This window comes from Pinus tabuliformis, chromosome Q (genome assembly GCF_031772625.1).
Source record: "Pinus tabuliformis cultivar Carrire ecotype Pingquan chromosome Q, CPIR1, whole genome shotgun sequence".
NCBI classification, from domain to species: Eukaryota; Viridiplantae; Streptophyta; class Pinopsida; order Pinales; family Pinaceae; genus Pinus; species Pinus tabuliformis.
In genome coordinates, this window is record NC_142296.1 from 1253912357 (window position 1) to 1253934619 (window position 22263).

Consider the following 22263-nt stretch of genomic DNA (forward strand, 5'->3'; position numbering starts at 1 on the left):
TTTGGTGTGCAGATTTTTCTTGCTATTCCCTTTAAGGAACAACTGCTGTTCCCTCCAAGGAACAGCCGTTGTTCCCTCTAAGGAACAACAATTTTGCGAGCAATTTGTCATTTCTTTCTTTTCGTGCTATTCCCTTTAAGTAACAACTGTTGTTCCCTCTAAGGAACAGCTGCTGTTCCCTCTAAGGAACAATAGTTTCACATGTATTTGCTTTCGTGTTGTTCCATTTAAGGAACAACGGTTGTTCCCTCTAAGGAACAACAACTATTCCCTCTAAGGAACAATAGTTTCGTATGGATTTGTTTTTCCACTGTTCCCTTTAAGGAACAGTTGTTGTTCCCTCTAAGGAACAACTACTGTTCCCGTTAAGGAACAACTGTTGTTCCCTCTAAGGAACAACAATTTCGTATCTATTTATTTTCCCGCTGTTCCCTCTATGGAACAACAATTCCGTGTGTATTTGTTTTCTCACTGTTCCATCTAAGGAACAGCTGTTGTTCCCTTTAAGGAATAGTTGCTGTTCCCTCTAACGAACAACTGCTGTTCCCTCTAAGGAACAACAATTTCGTGTGTTTTTTTTCTTGTTGTTTCCTCTAAGGAACAGCTGTTGTTCCCTCTAAGGAACAGCTGTTGTTCCCTCTAAGGAGAAATTGTTGTTCCCTCTAAGGAACAACAATTTCACGTCCAATTTTTTTCTTTCTTTTTGATGTTCCTTATAAGGAACAACTGTTGTTCCCTCTAAGGAATAACTGTTGTTCCCTCTAAGGAACAACTTCTATTCCCTCTAAGGAACAACAATTTTTTTTCTGTATGTATTTCCTTTGCTGTTCCCTACAGGGAACAGCTGTTGTTCCCTCTAAGGAACAACAGTTTCAATGTGCAGTTTTTCTTCTCGCTGTTCCTCTTAAGGAACAACTGTTGTTCCCTATAAGGAACAACACTTTTGTGTATATATCCTTTTGGTGTTCCCTACAGGGGATAGCACCATCTGCGTGTATTTTTTCATTTTTTGTTCCTTACAGGGAACAACTGTTGTTCCCTCTAAGGAACAACACCTTTTTGTGTGTTTTTTTCTTATTGTTCCCTATAAGGAACAACACTCTTTGTGTGAGATTTTCTTTTGCTGTTTCCTTTAGGAAATAAGCACTTTGTGAATATCATCTCTTTCCTTTACTCACTCTTTATGATCCTCTATAGGGCAAGTATACAAATATATATGTAAGGATACAAAATTTGAAGTTTACTGGAACAAGAAAATCAAATATTATCATCTTTAATGAGATTTCTTTGTATTGATCGAAAAAGGAAATGACACAACCATCTATATCACTTCACTCTCCTTATTTTCACTATAAATTGAATTGATTGATTATTTGTACCATGCTGGTTCTTCCCTAACCCCTATAATTCTCTAGTTTCTTTATCATCAAATAAGGTTAAGGGCATACTTTTTTCTATTGACATGTTCAGACTTCTTCCACCATCCCTACTCTTAAGGAGTGTTGAGCCACCCTCTATATATAAATAGGAAGTGTTGTTCAAAAATAAAAATAAAAAAATACACATATGTTTACTAACAATTCTATGATTTTTCAGATAGAGGATAGGGGGTCTCATCATGAGCCAGCCTACCATGATCATAAGGAAGCAGCGAAGTGGCATTACCACTATGGCCACCACACCAGGGATATGGTCCAATGGATGCATTAGAAAAAGAAAGTCCTTGGAACAGGGGGTTTCATCACGAGCCGGCCTGCCCACCTTTCACTCCTTCCCATTGAATGGCAATGTATTCATCTGGTTACCAATCCAGCACATTGGTCTCTACTCTGACATCATAATGCACTTTCCTAATTATACACAGAGGATCATGGTTCCAAAGGGTGAAAAAGCAACTCTGTCGAGGTTATAAACACCTGCGGGCAACAGAAGCACTGTTGATGGTATTGGAGTCTTATTTTTAACATCAATAGTTATTATAACTCCCTTTTCTTATTTTTTATCATTACTATAGAGATATTATGTTCCTAATCTATTTTTGAACCTTTATGCATGCGATCTTTAAAAAAAAAAATCAATCATAGTAGTTTAAGTGGAATGATGACGACAAAGTATCTTTCCTACGCTCGATGTCATTTTTCCTTTTTGAATCATCTCACGACATTTCCACACTTATTGATAATTTTCATTATATGCATTGATTTCAGCACTCTGATATATTTTGCGATCTTAGCATTAATATGCGTACCTTGCCACTTTTATCACCCTTGTACTTCGTTGCCAGCGTGTCATTCCTTCACTCATTCGGTAGAAGGTGACCTATCATTTTAAAGGGGGGAGAGGAGCAACCTCCACTATATTTATGTATGCGTGTCAGTCCTTTATTCGATTGTGTAGGGCAATACGACATTCCATAATTACGAAGTAAGTGGTACAATAGCAAGTCCTAGTTAACGATATTCATGCTTGTGAAGTATCATCCGAAAATAACCATTATAACAACTTGCTGTTCCGTCACTCAGCTTTGTCTATTGCTGTGATATCTCTACTACACTAACTGTTTGTAGAATCTAGGCAGTATGGGAGGAAGAACAGTGCGTAGGGAACCGCTAATACTGGCTATTTCTGATGTAGCCAGAGAAATTCTCGCCAGAGCTGGGTAGATAACGTATTTCACACGGTTTAAGCAACCCAATGAAGCAATTTCTATTGAATTCCTACAAAATTTACAGAACAGGCAATCTATGATAAAAGGGAGGCAAATCACAGTGTCAGATGTAGTGATAGCTGAAGTGTACAGATTACCAGTAGAAGGACCCGTATGGGCTAATAAAAGATTAAAGTTGCAGGATGCTATTATAGTCTTCAAAGACGAGGGATAGGACTTGATCATCAAAGGCAAAGTAGTTTGACCATTATCCCTTGGAGAACCGTGGGGAGAACTAGCCAGAGTCATCCAAAACTACATCACATGTGACAGGCGAAAAGACGTGGTAAGGCCGTGTCAACTTAAACTCCTAGTAGTTTTAAAACAAAAATGTTCTGTGAATTTGCCTGCATATTTTAATTTTTTGTTGCATGACACCGCTCGAAGCATGAAAATATCCCAACATATAGAAACCATCGTGAGCCACCACTGCTTGATTAGGCTGATTGTAAGTTACAACCTCGCCCAACATCAATCAAGTTGGGAGGAATTAGTATTTTCCATTGAAGGGGGCCTAGCTCTGCTTGCGCCTAATCCTGTTCTGAAAAGGAAGAGGACTACCCTTACAACAAACACTCCCCAAAAGCGCAAACATTTTGCTTGGCTGAAGACAGACTTAGGAACAACCGAAAACCCCCAGGGCAGTATCAACCAGTCCATAGAATTGTCTAGCCCAAGAAGTGAACAACAATTGCAGATGGAAGGCCAGGATAACCTTGAGTCGGACCATAGGGAAGAATCAAGGCATTTTGGAGAAGAAGAAAGAAATGAATCAGAACTCCCCTCAACATCAAGTCCCCCAAGTGATTTACTGCAAGATATCAAATCGGCCCAGATTTTGGCCAATATGAATTATTTCACACAACCCGAAAGCACGCTCAATTTGAACATTGGAGCAACCCAATTTGCAGAGAACTATGGCCACGATAGAATTATATCAGAAAACATAAGCTGTGAAGCAAAAACAAGGGCAGATACCACTCAAGAAGAGGTGAACCAACATGGTGATATGCCTCCAGAAGAACCCAGTCAAGAAGGCCTAAATATAGAGAATGTAGGCCAAACAAGAGAAATAGAAACAATCCAGGGAAATGACACAGTTCTTGTAGAAAAAACCAAGTTGAGCAACTGAGCTCGTTAGGAGCAGGGACGATTAGCAAAACAGTTGTTCCTCCTAGAAAGTAGGGAGGTGAAGTTAAAAATCTTAGGAAGGAACAACAGAGGTTGTGGAAAATAGTGAAAAGGCTCAAGCAAAATATCAGCGGGGAAGGTTCCAGATAAAACTCCAAAAACAATAAACGCAACCGTTCAAACTAAATTACATGAAACAAAAGCTGCGGGGACTCAAACTGAGTCCATACTCACTGAACTTGTTAGGGAACAACATGCAATTTTTGCAGAAGCAACTACCCAAACAGAGGCTATATCTTCTCATGACTTAGCTATTCAGATGGAGGTGGTACCCTCCTATAGCACATCTACCCAGATAGAGGCTTGGGCCTCCTACAACAAAGAAACACAGACAATAGGCATCCATTCTCATAGCAGGAGTACATAGACAAATACCCAAGCCAAAGATATCATGATGAGCAACGACCCCAGTATAGTGAATCTTCAAGAAGATTTAGCCCAGGTTTGGCTTACCATAGAATGACTTAAGTTGGAAACTGTCTCCCAGCAAAAATACCAAGAATTACAGAGGCAACTTCAGGACATGAATACATCAGAAAGTGAGACCTTTGATAAATACCAAAAGGCAGAGGAAAGAATTGAGAAAATGAAGCTCAGATTAGAGAAGGTCATGAGTCAAATGGATACTATTTGCTCATTGTACACTGATGTCTTGGCATGCAGATCCCCTGCCAATAATTATGCTTTGTTTGCTAGAAAGATACTTGCAGCTGAAAATCAAAGCCGTTAGAGTTGGAAAACCTATAGAATTAAAAACAATTGAGGATTTCATAAACTGTTGCAAACAACATGGGGTAAAAGTTCAGATATTTCTGTGTGAATTTTATTTACATAATTTTGTATTAGAGGAAGAAATCGAAAAGAACCCAGTCCTTTTGTGGGGGATGTGCAATTCCAACCTTTTATTTCATTTGCTGTAAACCAAATGAAATGGTTCAAGGCTCATAACATGTTCCAGAGGCAGGAAAATGGATTGGACCTTTGGGCCAGAGGTGAACCAAAAAACCTGTTACAAGTGCTGGCCAATCACAAAAGTTTGATGAAAAGGGAAGGAGTAATCAAAATTCTGGGGCCTATTAAGAAAGAAATTGTTCAGAAGGGAGTGGAATACTTCCTATCCATTCAGGAAAGCTCTTTGGCCGCAACCAAGTTCAGGTGGAAAGTTTCCAATAGTAATGTACAGAATAAAGAGTCATTTAATTATAAAAATTTTAAATTGGCTGCAGAACGCTTTGTCACTTATAGCAATCTCATATTAAGAGAGGGTCCTTATTGGCTAGGCTGTCGGTTCCGTAGCCCTATTATTTGGTACCCTGCTAAGGGGTACAAGGATATATATGAACTGCCTGAAGGATAGACAGGGCACATCTTTGAGCTCTTGGCCAAGAATCATGGTTTCAGATTGCTTTACGACATTCCTTCTCCAGCTTATTCCTTGACTGCTCTGCATATGAACTACATGGTTTTCATGAGGACATGAAAAAGGGTAAGTAGGGGAGTATGTTGGGTCATGGAAAAGGTATACATTCACTATTAAACTCATTATCCTTTTCCTTTATTCTTATCCTTTCTATATCTCAATGCGCTAATCTATTAAGGAATTACGGTAAGAAATGAAGAAAGTATCTGCAGTTACGACTTAGCTAATTATTACCTTCCTTTCTGCAGGAAAACAACAAAAGGGACAAATGTTGTTCCCTCTGAAGGAACAACAAACATCGACAAGCTAAGGAAGGAATGTGGCAGTTGCAGATACGTCCAAAACCAAATCAACAGGATCAGCGCAAGAAAGGAAATGATGTCTGAAGATGGAAAAATATTGCGAATCCCTCAAAAAATAAGGGCAAAGTCAAAGCGATAACTTATTTTGAACCAGATCTTGAAGAGCTGAGGGTAGCAAATCTAATGGCGACAATTGAAACTCCTCACACTAAGAATACGAGCGGAAATGACCTATCTCTCCTGGGGTATTCTTCAACGCCTTCACTTTACTTCTCCAGGTTCTTTTGAAGTTTACAAAACTGTCCTTAGACAGGCGGCCTAACGACTTCAATATTAATTCAAAGATCAAAATTACAATACTTTGCAGATTGCAATACGAGATCAAAGAAGCACTCCGTTCCAACTTCTGGGCTTCTCTAGTTTGATCTCTCTTTTATAACCTCCTAAAGGAATCTAATCTAATCTACGATATGAAACAAAGTGGAAACAATTGAGGGTCCTGTCGGCATTTTCTTTATCCGACGGTGTCTACTCAACCTTTCTGGTACAATAATTCTACCAATATCCTTTCGGACTTCAGTCAGAATCATAATCATCATCATCATCCAAAGACACTTGTCTTTCAAAGGATTTTCGTTCAAGCATCTTGAGGTAGTTGTATTCCATCATATTTTAGTACTCTTTGTCCCAGTTGATATCATGCGGGTCTTGTGCATCTGCATATATGTCCTGAAAAGTAGATTCTTCAACTTTACCTTTTCCTTTGGCATCTGCTAATATTGTTTCTTTGTCGTTTGTAGATGCTTTTGATGTTTGTCCTTGGTCCTGATTTACTTTTACTTTGTGGAGGTTCTGTTGTTGTGGGGTAAACATCACTTCTTGCTTTTCCCACTTGTTTAGAAAAGATACTGGGCAGATATCAATATCTAAAAAAGAATCTTTAAAGACTTTTCTGAATGCAGGAGAAGGTTGAACTGCCAACTCAATACCATCTAGAAGCTCCCACTTAAAGATCTGAAACATGTTAGTGGAAGTCTCGATTGCATGTTGGACCCATAGTCTACAATTTTCATTAATGTATGCTTTTGATTGCCATCCCAATTCGAAAATCATTGAAGTACAAATTTTGTTTGACAACAATAAACTAATAATATGAACTACATTGTTATTCCAATTTCTTGCAACGATAATGATTGTGATTAATGCTGTTTGATTAATCATGAATCTGACACTGCATTTCCCCTTCATCATCTGACACTGAAGGGTCATCACAAGGAGTTAATATTGAGATTTCATAGTCACTTGAATACCAAGGTCTTGAACTTGGAATTATCCCGAGTATCCAACCCCTAGCTTCTCATCCTCCACCTCGAGACTCATCATCTCATGAATTTGATCCAGGCACTCTTGAGAGTCCACAAAGGTTTGTTTTATTCCCTCTGAATCTGCTTTTTGATCCATTGGTCATATATCCTCAATAACCTTATAGTCCATATGATAATCCTGGTGTGCCTTTTGAGTTATCTCCATGATCATCTCATATTCCCCCTCATCAACTGTTTCCACCTATGCCTTCAGAAGGTGAGTTTCCAACCTCTTCTCAAGGACCTCCAGAAGTCTCAACCACTCATTCTCCTAGTGTTGACAATGATTCTGAATATGAATTTCCACCTGAAGGCTATCCATATGTGGGAAGTGTTTCACCTCCATCGCCGCTTGAAAGCAGTGAACCTCTGTTTCCAGCTGTTTATACCTCTTTGGATCAATTGGCTTCAGGTACTCCAAGTGAATCTTCACTTTATCACAATCCCATTTGGTTGTCGGGTGCCATGCCTACTTCTATTCTGTTTGTTTCAAACATGGCCTCTCAAATTCCTGCACCGAATGCAGTTTCGTTAGTTCCTATACAACCGACTGTTATGGTTGGGGAAATTAATGTCCCTATAAGTTCCTCGGGTCCTCCATTAAGTGGACAATATGTGCCACCACCCATCCCCCCACATGGGGGGCACCAACCACCACCTCCATATGTAACTCCTGTTTGGGTGGAAATTCTGTGAGTGCACCTCAAACTCATGCAACCAGAGCTAGTCAAAATGTTGGTAGTGTGCCTTATCCTAGTGGATCATCAATTCCATCTGGATCAAGCTAAAATCTGTATCAGCAGCCTCTTTTGGCCCAGATACCCTACTAGCAACCGTACTCTCCTATGGATCACAATAGCCTCAAAATTCACCTTTTACTCAACATACAGGCCCCCAAATGCAGCCTGGTTCAAATTCCTCATTTGGGGCATCTGGTCAAATTCAAGTTGGAACTTATCAGTATCAGCTTGGAACTAAGCAAATTCCACAAGGAACTTTCCAACAACAATAGACTTATGTACAACAAGGACCTTATGTGAAATAAGGGATCTATCAACAACCATTGCAATAGTAAGGACAACCCTTGCAATAACAAAACTAACCCTTGTATCAAAAAGGTCAACCCTTATAGCCACAAGGTCAACCCATGTAGCAGCAAGGCCAACAATTTTACCACCAGGGTCAACAGTTGTAACAAAAACCTTATAGTCCATATGCTTCGCAAGCTGTTTATCCACATTATGGTTCTCAACGGCCCATGGCGGTTCAATATAAACCTTACCATAGTCAAAACCCACCTTTTTGGGGGGAAAATCCACCTTTGTATGGTCATAATACCCATCAATGGGGAAAATATCAAGCTCCTTATGGTCAAAATCCACCACTTTGGGGGCAGAACCCATACCAACAAGGATGGAATCCACAAGCTGGGCCTTATCAAAGGCCTCCCATGCCTTTCAATCCACAATTTCCATTTCTAGCAATGTTGGAACTACTAGATGTGTCAAGGCTCACTAATGATCCAATACTTCATTCACCATATTGGCCTCTGGTTCCTACTAAGATTCCTAGCGATTTTCTGAAATTCAAAGGAAAGTCTAGAGAAGACCCCTAGGCCCATGTTATGACTTACCATTTATGGTGTTCATCCAATTTCTGCGTTGAAGACTCTTTTCTTCTACATCTCTTCCAGTGAACCTTGACAAGTGCTGCCATGAAATGGTACATCGATTTACCTCGAGGTGCCTATCAAGACTTCAATTCTTTGGCAATGGCCTTCCTTACTCACTTCCAGTTACCAGTTCAATTTGAAAAAGGTACCCATCTGCTTACGTCTATGAAACAAAATACTGCCACACACATCTCTGATCATATCCATGAATGGAGACGTCGACGTCACCTTATAAAGTTTGATATACCTGATGAGATGTTAACTGAATGTTTTACCCAATCATTTGTCAAAAAAATTGCCAAGGACATAGCTATGGGAGGTTGTGTAACCGATGATCAAGCCATTTCCCGTGCCCAATATTTAGATTTGGTATATTCCCAATCTGACATGTTATATGATCTCTTTTCTGATGCTCCAAGACGTCTATGGATCTAGCATCTTCTAAACCTCTAGACGTACCATCTATCGATGGTATTATTGGACCAGTCACTCAAAATTCTAGTAAATCTTCTTCAAAGCAAAAATACGTTTCAAATAATGCATCCAATCCTCCTTCGAATCCCTTTCCAAATCTTGGTAAAACCTATGAGGTTAATGCAGTTCAATCTATCACAACAGATAAAGCTTCCAAAGGCAAAAATAAGGGTAAAGGAAAAGGAAAATCTGATACCCCAAAACATGATCCTCCAAAGTCATCTGCTAATGATGCATCTAAACGTAAGCCCAAATATCCTTGCCTCATTTGTGAGGAAGATCACTATACCAAGGACTGTCCCCGTTGTGCAAAAGTTAGTCACTTGTTAAAAGGCACTCAAGGGAAACCGACTGTACTAAAAGAACCTTTCCCATCATAGCAAACCCAATTGGTAGAACAACCACAATCTTCTACATCTTTGGGTTCTTAGGTTCATATAAGTGGAACAATACCTATTTCTGTTGCCACTTGGTCAAAAGACTATCCTACTCCTCCCAAACAGACTATGGATGTTGGCTTGTAGGGGCTTGACCCAAGTTCAGAGTTAATTAGCCAAGCAAATCCCTATACTACTGGCCCTTTCAGCAACCGTTCGCGGAGTGCGGACTGAGGTCTCACCCGAAGTAGTATGGGGGGGTGCTGGAACCAGGTTTCCACACCCTTGAGATGTCTGAGAGGTTGAAATGGTCCAACTTCGTGCAAGTTACTTCACGCACTTTCCTGTCCCTCGCACCCTGATATACTTGCCTTCGCGTAGCCCTAACCAGGGGCTGTGGGGCTTCAGCGCTGCTGCAGCAGCGCTCTACACTATTTCCCTACGTCACACCCAATATCTTACTTATCTTCTCGCACCAATTAGTTATCTTCACGTAAATGAATACCTTATGTTATATTTATTTATACAACACATTCATATGATTTCGCACAACAAATAAACAATAAACTTGCAATTCATACCCAATAATATATAAAATAGGAAAAGATACATAGAAATAGGCTATAACTTCTCTTTTATTAACTCTTCCCATGGTTACAGACTCAATCTGCCCTGTGCACTTAGCTGCAGGGGTCCGCGCACTTAGTTGTGGACTACTAGGCCTTTGCGCACTTAGCTGTGGACTATTAGGCCTTTGTGCACTCAGCTGCAGAGCCTTCTCCTACTCTACGACCCAAAGGCACACCTTACACTTCGACTCAATCCCTTAGACTCATCATGCTTCTATTCTATTCACTTATTAGCTGTTTTCTATACTTAGAGCCTTGCTCTATTTATACAATCCCATGGTCTGCGAACCATGGGTAGATCTTTCAAGCTGACATTACATTACAAAAATGAGGGTGGACAACCTTATGACTCTATTATGACTTTGCGCTCCACGCCCACAAGTCGCGGAGTCTTTACAATGGACTTGGTCAAAACTTGGGCTTTAAGCCCCAAAACATGCCTTGGGGGGGATTCCACACCCAATAGGCCACCAAAAAAAACATCGTGACTCACCCTCGGGTCACTTTCTTAGTGCCGAGATCTTCGTGCAAAGTCCCTCCAATTGAGCGATTACCTGTTGAATCTCCTGTACTCGTTGTTCCGAGACCGCGGTGTTGAAACTACTTACCTAGACCTGTTCCTGCGTCCCCTACATTTGTGTGAGCTTGCCTTCAATTGTTGCTGCAATGGTGAAGGCCTCGTTGATCCAAGGTTGCACGCATGCCTTCAGAACTGCTTCTTTGTGCCGTGTTGCGTCCACCTGCTCTTTCAGCACTTTGGCCTGTTGCATTTGTGCGAGCCTCTGAGTGAGGGCCATCATCTGCGCGGTCCCTTTGACACTGTCGTATTGTTGCTGGAGCTCACGCACCTCTGTCTCTAAGCACTGGATGTTGGGGTCCTCCTGCAGATTTGTGAGGACCTCAAATGACTCCTCCAACATTTTGGTGTAGTCCCTTACTACACTGTCGATCTCTTCCAGCCCTGATGCAATAGCGCTGGCGCACTGTTCTCTTACTTCTGGAGTGGTGGACGACTATGCCTTCAATTGCAGCTCTGCTATCTAAAGGTTCAGCTCTAGCTGAACCTTAGTCATTTCTTCTCACGCCTCGCGTACCCCTATTGCTAGTATGTGGATGCGCACCTCTACTGGTGCATCTGCTGGGATGGCCAGCTCAGGGACCATCTGACAGGCTTCTTCCAGTACCTATACCATCTACCTATTCTATGACACCACTTTGTCACGCTGCAAGCTCAACTGCTCCATGTTGATCTTTTTCTCGCTCAGTACTTGTAGCGCACGACTCTCCCTAGCCCGCAGTTCTGCAGTAACCCCATCCTGCAGAACATATAGCATCTCCCATGGGAGCCCAGCCATGTTGATCCCGATACCTTTCAGTGCACTAATCATAGGCCTGTCAGCCTCATTTGTTGTAATAAGTGCCCCTTCTAGCAGCAATATTGTGTTTGTTGTCAGAGTGCGCAACATCTGCTCTGCTACAGTTGTCCCTACTGCGAGGCTGGTCGAAAGGGTACTAGCCTGAGGAGTGTGCACTTGAAACTCCTGAAGCTGCACTTTGAGGGCCCCCAACACAATATGATTCTCTTGCGTGAAGTTCTGGAGGGCCTTAGAGGTGATGTTGCACACTGTCTCGCCAATGTCATGCAGATCACCCTCAGTAAGAGTGATCGGGTCGATAGACAACTTTGATGCCTTGATGTTATTCTATGTTCATTTCCATGAACACCCAGAATATCTTGCTGTCACGGATCCGGTTCGTGTCTTTCATGGCCCACAAAGAAGCATACTTCGCAGCTTCTGGCAGATCCCTGTCAATTGTGGGGAACTGATTGTCCTCTGGCAATTCCCCTGCCATGAGCACTATGGACAACAGAAGCCATGCATAGTGGAACATTTTTCCTTGTTCTTGGGCCTCATGGCAATTTTCTAGGAACTCTTTACATAAGAACTCGAACCAGTTGAATTAGACCCCCTTCGTGCACTGCTGAGCAAGTTCCAACACCAGTGCGGGTACCTCGTCCTCGCGGCACTTGTGCATAAATTTATTTGCCAGTATCTGGGTCGCCACTTTAATTGATTTGTTGTTGATGCTAGATATGGCATAGCCCATTTTCTTCTTCTCCAGCTCGTATTTATTCTTCATGGCCTCCGCGATGGCCAAGTCACTGCTCTTCCCCTCCGAGATGTCTGCCGGGTCCTCTCCTTTGCATGGGAGCCAGGTAATGCGGTGGATTAAGTGGTCCATGATGGGGATGGGCTCCTCTAGCAACAAACACCCATGATGCACCAGGTAGAGCAGTTGCCTGATGACGAATATTGTTATTGGGGCGTGGTGGAAATGCGGTACCCAGAGCAGGTTTAATAACCCTGCCTTTTCCACTCCGCGTAACCACTTTTGCGGCTCCAATTCGATAACCCCTGCCGCGGTGTTCTGCTTGGGCTTCATGAGTTGCATGGTCTCTAGGTGAGGGAACTTCTCGTGGTCAGCGAGATCCCAATCTTCAAATTTCAAGTTATGCAACCACCCTAGGTGCGTGCCCTCAAAGATGATGTCGTCTGGGAGGAGCGGGGTCATGAGAGAGCTCTTGCTCTCGTCGAGATCCTTGGGAACTTTTGCCTTCCCCTTCTATGGGGGGATATAGGCCGGCAACTTTGTTGGAGGGTGCGCAGGCTCATTTTCTTCCTCCATGCCTTCATCCACATCTTCTTCAATTATAAGGTCCTCCAGGGCTTCCTCCTCCTCGTCGGTTTCCAAGTTAACTACTTTGCCTTTCTCCTCCGTCGTTAACCTGGTGCGCAATGGGTTATGAGGGGACACATGTACAAGAATCATTGGCTGTTTGTTTTTCTTTGGCCTTGGTGTGCGCAGTGATTTATGGATTTATGCCACAATCCTAGCGTCTTCAGGGGCATCCCCCATAGTTAGGGCCTGCGCGGCCTCTTCAGCGGTCATCTCTGCGATCTCCCTAACTTCTTATGACACTGCCATCTTGTTGGTCTAGAAATATTTCAATCGCGTAATCAGGGGCTCAATCAATGCTTGGCATAGTGAAAATAGATCTCGGCTCAGAATGCGCGGGGCATACAACAACTCAATTTGACAATGACCAAGTGTTGTTTGCTGGGCAGCCCTTTGTAATTTATAGTGCCTTTTGAATTTGAATTCGACTGTTCCCCCCAAATCCAGTTCATTAATGCTCTCTTGGCAGCAAATTTTCCCAAATATTTCCCATAAATCGCATCTTAAATGCTTGCCACCCACTCCATTTGGTCTCAAGTCGAGCATCACATCGTGAATAGTGACTCCAACGGTCACTTTCCAACCAACCCGCGTAGCAGCGCAGCCCCCCTTGCGCGGTCGTGAACCTTGTGACACTTTACTTCTCTGCACAACTCCAACATCACGCAGCTCCCAGGAAGAGTATTTTATAGTCCCGCACCTCTTTTCAACTACCTAGAGCACTAAGGCTGTACTTGGCACAGCTAGTTAGGTGGTCACGCCACCTGTATAGGGTTTCATCCGGTCATCCATCACTTTTCCTTGAAAATAACCATCTTTTATTGTTACTGGCTGCGTCGCACACTTTATCATCGACATCACGCCACCATGGTTGATCCATTTGGAAATATGCAATCCAATCCAAGGCATCAGGCTGATCATTTCTTGGCGATAGTCCCCAAATTTTCGATGTGATCATGCGCACCTTGTTTTATCACCCTGGGTTCTTTATTGAGAAAATCCTTCTTGATCCCATCCTCAAGCTTCTTGGCTTCCACTTCTAGTAGAGCGCTTTTCTCCCTTAATCACACCTTTTCTTTCATAAGTTCTTGGAGCCTAAGGTCACCTTGTCAGATTTCTTCGTCAGGTCCTAAGTGTTCTGCTTTGTTTAGCTGCGCTACCCTTTCTTCCAAGGTTCCGCGAACTATCGTATCTGCTGGTGCTACTATGTGTGGACTATGCATGTTATACTCTATGGGGATTACAGCGTTAGCTCCATTCTCTAGCCTCAGAAGCGCTTGCGCCATCAGTTTCCTGCACATGGTTCTATAAGCCCATAGAATCGTTCGTATGTGCAGGTCCAAAATAGTCCGCTACACATTCTGTACCTTGTTAAGCTCTTTGCATACTCCATTAAAGGCTTCTGCGCATATAACCTTCTACGCACTTGGTCTTTCCGTATTCCGAGGTTCCAACTGGAGGGGTCATTCGCGCCATTGACTTGTCAACACCTGCTTACTGACCATGTCTCCTAACACGAAGACTGTGTGCATCCACGCAGGTTTCGTACCATATGCCTGTATCCACCTGGACAGGTGGGTGCGCGAACCATTTCATCTAGCAATCTTGTCTATTAATCACATCTGAGGCTTCCTAAACCGTATGCGCATCATTCTCTTGCATTTGCGCCAGTCCTCGAAGCTTCCTTGGTGCGTACCCCACCACCTTGTGGGTGTAGTGCACAGTATCTATTTCAAATCTTTGAAACCTTGCTGTTTCGGAACCTCTCTTTCAAATCTGTTCAAGAAGTCATCTACCTCGCTTAACCCATCATACATAGGTAGATCCCTTACCTCTGTTGACATGTAGCACAACGATCCCGTCATCATGTTACAGTTCAGCATGGTTACCTCGTGTAACCAGTTCTGCCATTGCTCTATCTCTTCGTCAGAATCCTAGGTGCAGGAGCTTTCATGCTCCCATGAGATTTGTCCATCCATGGTTGGATTTATCCAGTCTTGCTCTCGCGTGGTTATCTTGTAGATGCAGTCCAAGTCATTGTCGCTTTCATAATTGCACACGGGCTCCGTGTAGCATGATCCTTCTGTAGGGTCCAAAGGTACAACTACGCGCAAAGACTTTTTCTCAAAAATCATCTTGTCCTTCTTTAGATTTATCACCCCATTCATGTTAGTGGCCCAATCTATTCCTAATAGCACGGGGTAGGGATTACTATCATCAACAATCTCTATCACTTCGAAGTCTGCTAGTGCACTTTCTCCTTCGATATCCATTGTGATTCCCTACAATATTCCCATAGGTAGGATCTTTTGCTCATTCACCATTCGTAGTTGGATAGGAGACCATTGCAGTGTAGGCCTTCCCATGCGCTCCCATGTTTGCTTCGGCAGAACATTCGCATCTGATCCTAGGTCCAAAATCACTTGGTCCATCTCATATTCACCAATCTGCATGGTCAATCACATCTCCCTTTCTGTCCTCGTTGTGTGATTTTCGAGCTTCCGGACTACGTGTGGCTCTCCTGGTGTGGTCCCATCACATCTATTTATGATTTCCTACAACCCCTTTACAGCCTTGCCGTCGTGCAACAACTTCATTCATGTTTCCAGGAATGTGGTGAGCATCGATGGGTCCATTTCCGGCTTCGGTCTATCTTTTCTTCCTAAAGTGGAGGCACCAGTGAAGCTCTTCTTGGCTTCCATGAAGGTTTCCTTAGCACGCTCCAAATCAAACTCAGGTTCTTTCATTGGAGCCTTGCAAACCCAAGTACTTTCTTTAGGCTGCTTGCCTTTGTCATCCCCTATCGTAATTCCACTTCATAGCACAATATTCACATTAGGGTCTTCCTCGTGTAGCTCAAACCTCATCATTTGCAGGTTCTGAGTTGGGGGAGGTTGGAGTGCTCCACTATCGCACAACCTCACTATTAGTGTGGGGAAATCCTACGTCTCATGATCAAACAATGTATAGTACAAGCATGATGGACATGTCAGATTTGTACAATCGCGGGCATAATGTACTGACCCTCAGTAATTATAACATATCAGCTGTCCTTGACCTCTTCCAGGTCCTCCTCCACTTCGGCCTCGCCCACGCCCTTGAAATCCAGTTTGCGCCATCCCTGCATTCTGGTCAAGGGGCCGCGTTTCAGCCTAAACTTTGTAGGTAGGAGTCCTATCCATCATCAACTCATAACTTCTATAGGTGCACTCATCATGTCTCACTGATCTACAAAAATTACAGAACAACTGCTGTGAATTCCGCGTGTACTTCTACAATAAATGGCGGTTATTTGTAGCATGCTTTCCTCCTATTTGACAAATCACGCACCATAATGCAAGAGCTATGCTAGGTCATGCTTCTGCCTCTGGTCTTAATGGAATTGGTCCTCCTCCCACGAGTTAATTGCGAATACTAGGCAGTGGTCCTTGTCATGTCCCTGACCCTTGCACTTTACGCACCATACCCCGTCACACACTTCTGGGTGAGCTGTCCTATCTTGTTTCAGACTCTACATCTCAAGGCACAAGTTTTTCAATTACGCGTGAATCTATTGAACTCCCAAGTTGGGATCCTGTATCGGGGTCTCATGCAGTCTCATCACGATCTCCAGGGCCTTGGCTTGATTTTTTATCCTTTGTTGTCACAATGCATTCCTTAGATGCGGCATTAATGATGCTACAAACTATTCACGGTGTTGTCCATCCATCAATGTCATGTTAGCTTTGCGAATTGTGCACTTCAGTCTCTGATCCAACTCCCAAGGGGTCTCGCCTGGTAGCATTGTGATTTCCTTGAACCCATTGATTGACTGTGCCTCTGACTTCATCCTTCTAAATTCTTTGTTTAGCACAGTTTGGATATCCACAATCCCCGCATTCAGATTGTCATTGGAATGCTTAATGTACTAAGTTAGTGCACAATCTTGCAGAGCGCTGACCAACGTTGATTTCTTTATATTGTCATCCATAACTCCCTGTGCTTCCCATACAACTTTTATCATGAACCAAAATTGGTCCGGATCTTCATTTCTTACTCCCTTGAACATTGGCAACTTTATCGTGCTCGCCATATTGAGTTGCGGTGGTGGTATGGACAAAGATGGGGGTGAAGACAGTGAAACTGGCAGTGGTGTGGTTGGGGGTGGTATGTGCGGAATCCTCTGCCTCATCAAATTGATCACACTTCTTGGTGATACCTTCGCGAGCTCTTCCTCGACCCCTCGCGGAGGTGAAATCAAGGGGCTAGTTTCTAGTTCCGCACTACCTTCATTTCTATAGATTCTCTCACTTTGCGTAGCCCCAAACATCAATTTATTCACATAACCCACTTTTCACATAGTAGCATTTTAATCCAAGTGTTCAAAGACTTAACATACTTACCTCACGGTACTTTGAGGAAGCATCGCTTTGCCTCGCTATAGCTGACTGAAGTTTCTACCACGAACTCAGTGATGAATCCTCCTATAATTCGATCGAGCCAGTGATCAACAACGTGCACGATCTTATCCTCTGAAACTTCCAATCTGCGCACCAATTTTGGAGTCCACACAATAGGTATGTTGAGCTTGCACCTTCCTTGGCTATCTTCTAGCTTCATGATCCAATCGTATAGCTCAGTAGGGAAAGATGCAAAGAAAATTTCATGGATCTCTGTGTATAATTAGTATTCTAACCACTCTTCTTTTGATAGTTGCAGATTCCTGTTCTCTTGTGCCGCAAACTCGTGAATCTTCCTATCCAACCGATCTCCAATTCCTTTCTTAGTTGGATTCCAGTGATACAACATCATATATCTCTATGCAGATCCCAGTCCCAGCAACAGAACCATTTGTTGGCTTGTAGGGGCCTGACCCAGGTTCTAAGTTAATTAGCCAAGAAAATCCCTGTATGTCTTCCCCATCAACTTTCTTTCTTAATCCAAGCCATTATAAAAGAGAAGATGATTCATCAAACTGTGATTGATGAGGGTTCTTCCACCTGCATCATGTCCGTTTCATGTTGGAAAGCTATAGGCTCTCTTCCTCTCAACTAGTCTTTGAACACCTTAGAAGCCTTTGATGGCAGAGGATCTCATCCTTACGGTATTCTCACAAGTTTTCCCATCACGTTGAAAGGGAAAACTGTTGAATTAGAAGTAGAAGTCGTTGATGAAAATTTGAATTACAACCTTTTGCTTGGACGAAGTTAGGATCACTTTTTTGTGGTTTCTTCTTTGTTCCATGTGCTCCTTTTTCTACATGAGGGGAAAATAGTCTCTGTTGATCAGTTGGTTTTTTTCTCTTCTGGTTCTTTGAATGGAAACGTGCCATATGCTGGAAATATTGATATCCCTTATGAGAGTGTTAGGGTGGGTCTTTTCAAAGACTCTTCTCTTGTGGGAACTTTTTCCCTCCCACCTCCAAACTTCGCTTCTATTAACATGATCTCCACTTCTCAAGATCCTTGGATCGTTCCCTCCCCCGATCAGGTTGATTCTTTTGGCGATGTCATGCCGCTCGCCTAGCAGAACAAACCTATCAAGCTGTTTTTTTGGCTTCATCTACTACTTCTGAAAGTCATACTACTCTTAGTATGCATCTAGACGTGTATTCATAGTCCCCTTGGCTTGGTTATTAGGATTCTCCATATCCCTTGAATGAGACATTTCCCACTGACAAGAGCATCACCGAGGTTATGTCTCTTGAGGAAACTCCATGGAATGATGCTCATCATCGTTCGTCGTTTCTCCCGAGTCTCGGAGAGATTTCATAGTGTTTGGATACCTTTGTTTCCCATACACTCACCCATCCACTTCAAATGCCCATTTTGGTGCATGAAGTTTTGTTTGAGGGAAACATGGGGAAAATTACTACTATGATGTCTATCGACATTTCTGTTAAACCAGGAATTTTCGAGAACATCCATGTCGGGGTTTCTTGTTCTCTAGATGAGATCAATATTTACACTGCTCTTTTTAAGGAATTCTGCAATGTCTTTGCTTGGTCATATGAAGAAATTCCTAGCATAGATGTGAAGTCTGTGCATCAGCGACTTTGTCCAGTGCACCCTAGAAAGGCAACCACTATAAAGGGAGAGGTTGAAAAACTTCTAAAGGCTGGTTTGATTTACCCTATTCCATTGACAGATTGGGTTTCAAACATTGTCTCTGTGACTAAAAAACAAGGGACTATTCGCGTTTGTGTTAATTATGGTGATATCAATCAGGTGTGTCCCAAAAACAATTATTCAACTCCTTTTATCGATCAAATCATTGATGAGTGTGCCGAGATGAGATTTTTTCTTTTATGGATGGTTTTTCTGGCTACAACCAGATTAACATTCTTCCCGCCGATCAACATAAAAATGCTTTTATCTATCCATGGGGAACCTTTTCCTACAAGAAACTCCATTTTGGTCTGAAAAATGCTGGTGCTATCTTCCGACGAGCGGTGTCTTATGCATTTCATGACATTAGACACATCATTCAACTATATCTTGATGACTTACCGACTCATTCTGCTAAGCGTCATGATCATCTTGACCACTTACGAGCAATTTTTATTTGCTGTAGAAACTACAATATTAGTTTAAATCCACATAAGTGTGTCTTCTGCATTGAATCCAGTCACCTCCTAGGGTTTATGGTATCTAAGGAAGGCATCCAGATTGACCCCCTCAAAGTTGATGCCTTTGTAAATTTACCCCCTCTGTCATATTTATCAATTGCGGAGCTTGCAAGGGAAAGCTAATTTTCTTCATCGTTTTGTACCCAGTTTGTAGGTTTTAACCCCATACAGGAATTACTTGCATACGAATTCTAGAACACATAAAATAAACAATGCGAGAGCATAACACATAAAACACATATACACAGAGATTTTCCCCTAGATCCCAAAACCGGTACTACCAAATCTATTTTTCATTATGTTCCTTTCAATGTTATAATACATATTTATACATGCCTAAGCATCCAATACCATGGACCAGAAACCATCGCATCCAAAACCATGGACCGAAAACCATCGCGTCCAAAAACATGTGTGAAGATCATGCACAAAACCATAGGTGGGTCCGCCCAACCTAACATAGGTTCCAAAACCAAATTTTTTTGGGGCGTTGTCCCGGACCCCATAGAGTGGGGTTACTTGCACCCCTCAAACCCCCTGTGACCCCCCTGCTACGCAATTAGCACAATGAACGGGGGGCTCCGCCCCCCCTCTAACCCCTCAGTTAGCTACGTGGGTTAGTTGTGGAAAGAATATAACACAACCCAACATACTCCCACTTGTTGTTTTCTTTCCACAGGGGGCCACAAGAGAGCTTAGTAATTTATCCAGCCCTGTGGTGGGCTCCAGTATTGCAGCAATAATGTTGCAACTCCTGGGACTCCTGTCTTTACTTTTATCAACCCGGTAGTTCGTAACAAACTTGGAAGCGACGGTGCTGTATGCACAAGTACTAGCTCTTGCCGCAACTGTCACTTGGTCAGCTGGCACAAGTTCACTAGGAGCTTAAGCCAACTTCTATGAACTCTTAGAAGAATCTTTTTAATTTATGGATGAAAGCTAACTTGAAGGAAGCTAATCTAATTGCGAAAAGAGATTGAAAAACTGAAGGAAAATGCAAACCCTAGCAAACCCTAATTCTACCAGCTAGTCCTACTGATGCAAAGGAGAGAATGAAAACTACTGAAAGGGATTCCATTACTTCTATGAAGGTAAAATACATGTTTCTAGACTACCTCTATATGAAGAAAATATCTTTTTGTATTTTTGATTAAGTCGTCAGTTTCATCATGCATATGCTTTCACTGTTCTTTGACTGTGCAGGGGTGGATCAAGGAGGAGAAATGCTTGGAAGAGGTCGGGAAGGTTCACAGAGGGTCTAAGGAGTCCCTAACACCCTTCCAGAGAGTTTCCCAAAGTTTGGATATCAAGAAACCTCATTTGTGAGCTTCTACAGGAAGTCTGCAGGGGTTCTACAGGATGTTCAGGAATTTCTACAGGATGTTCAGAAATTTCTACAGGATGGTTTAAAAATTGGATTTTGGAGGATGGGTGAGTGAGGGAAGATGCATGAATGGATATGGAGGTAGGATAGGGGTCTGAAGTGGCCCAGGGACTAGTGGATGGAGTGGTGAGAAGGTGTAGATGGCTAAATTGGCTCAAAGAAGGCTGAAACAATGATTGCACAAAAAGGTAGGGTTACGTGGGCAAGAGGACAGATGTGAGACGAGGAACCTAGCTAGGAGATGGAGCAGATGGCTCTTATGAAGCTTAGGTGGATGAAAGAGTGGTAGAGATGCTCTGCACCGCATACATTCAACTGAATCAACAAAGTCTTGCAAGTAATCAAAGTCCTAGCTAATCTAATCTATCTAAAAATAAAGTGAATGAACAACAACTTTATTTGGAAGAGAACCATGTATATCAACTATGCAATGAAACATTTCAGAGATCTGAACACATAACCAACTTCTGCAAATGAAAACAGTACACTAAGGATTGCATGGTAAAGCAAACTAGTGTTTTTGTTTGGGACAGCATGGTTACTTCAATTCCAGCCACTGATCCAATAAGGAAAAGGTGAAACCAAAAGTGTTTGTTGACCCTTTTTTGGAGCCTTTTTCTTGTTATTATCCTACCAATCTATTCTAAACATCTGAAGCATTCTATTCATAAATAGTGACCTAGTTAATCAACACAACTTAATCTGCCTAACAGAAATACGTTTGCAAATGCACAAAAGGAAAACAACGATGCTCAAAGGAAAGATAACAGTACATAAAGGAGGCCCTAGGCTCTCAGGTTGGGCCCAACCCTGAGAGCTACGGCTCCTATAGAAAACTCAGAGTTGATATGAAATAGGACTGCTTATCATTATCAAAAAATAGTCATCAGTCAAGAGTTATGCCAAAATGGCTACAAGAAAACGAGTTAAAGCTGACAGCACTGTAGTGCAGAAATATGCAATGGTTTCCAAAAGTCCTTTTCGAAGGCTGAGGCCTTATCATTTATACACCACGAGGGCCCTAGCAGGCCTCCTAAATCTGGGGGACTTGGCTGTCCAACTGTTAGTAGACAGTCCCTTTTCCAAAATCTGCCTGGCTGCCTTCAAGATCCGGTTTTGGTGGCCTGTGGGCTCGGAGTTTGGGGGTGAAGATCCCGAGGAAGGGCTATTTAATGTCATAGACAACCCCCCCACGAATCCTCACCACAAGCTTGGCTGTCTTCTAGCCCATGATTGCTCGGTTTTGCTCCAACATGTGTCAAAAAACCTGAAATAAGCACGTGTTAGCCACCTAGGAAGAGTGACCACCCTTATTCGTACAAATGACATAAACATACTAAAAAATAATGCATAAGCTATGAAAAATGGAGGATTGAAAAAGGACTGAACAAGGATAA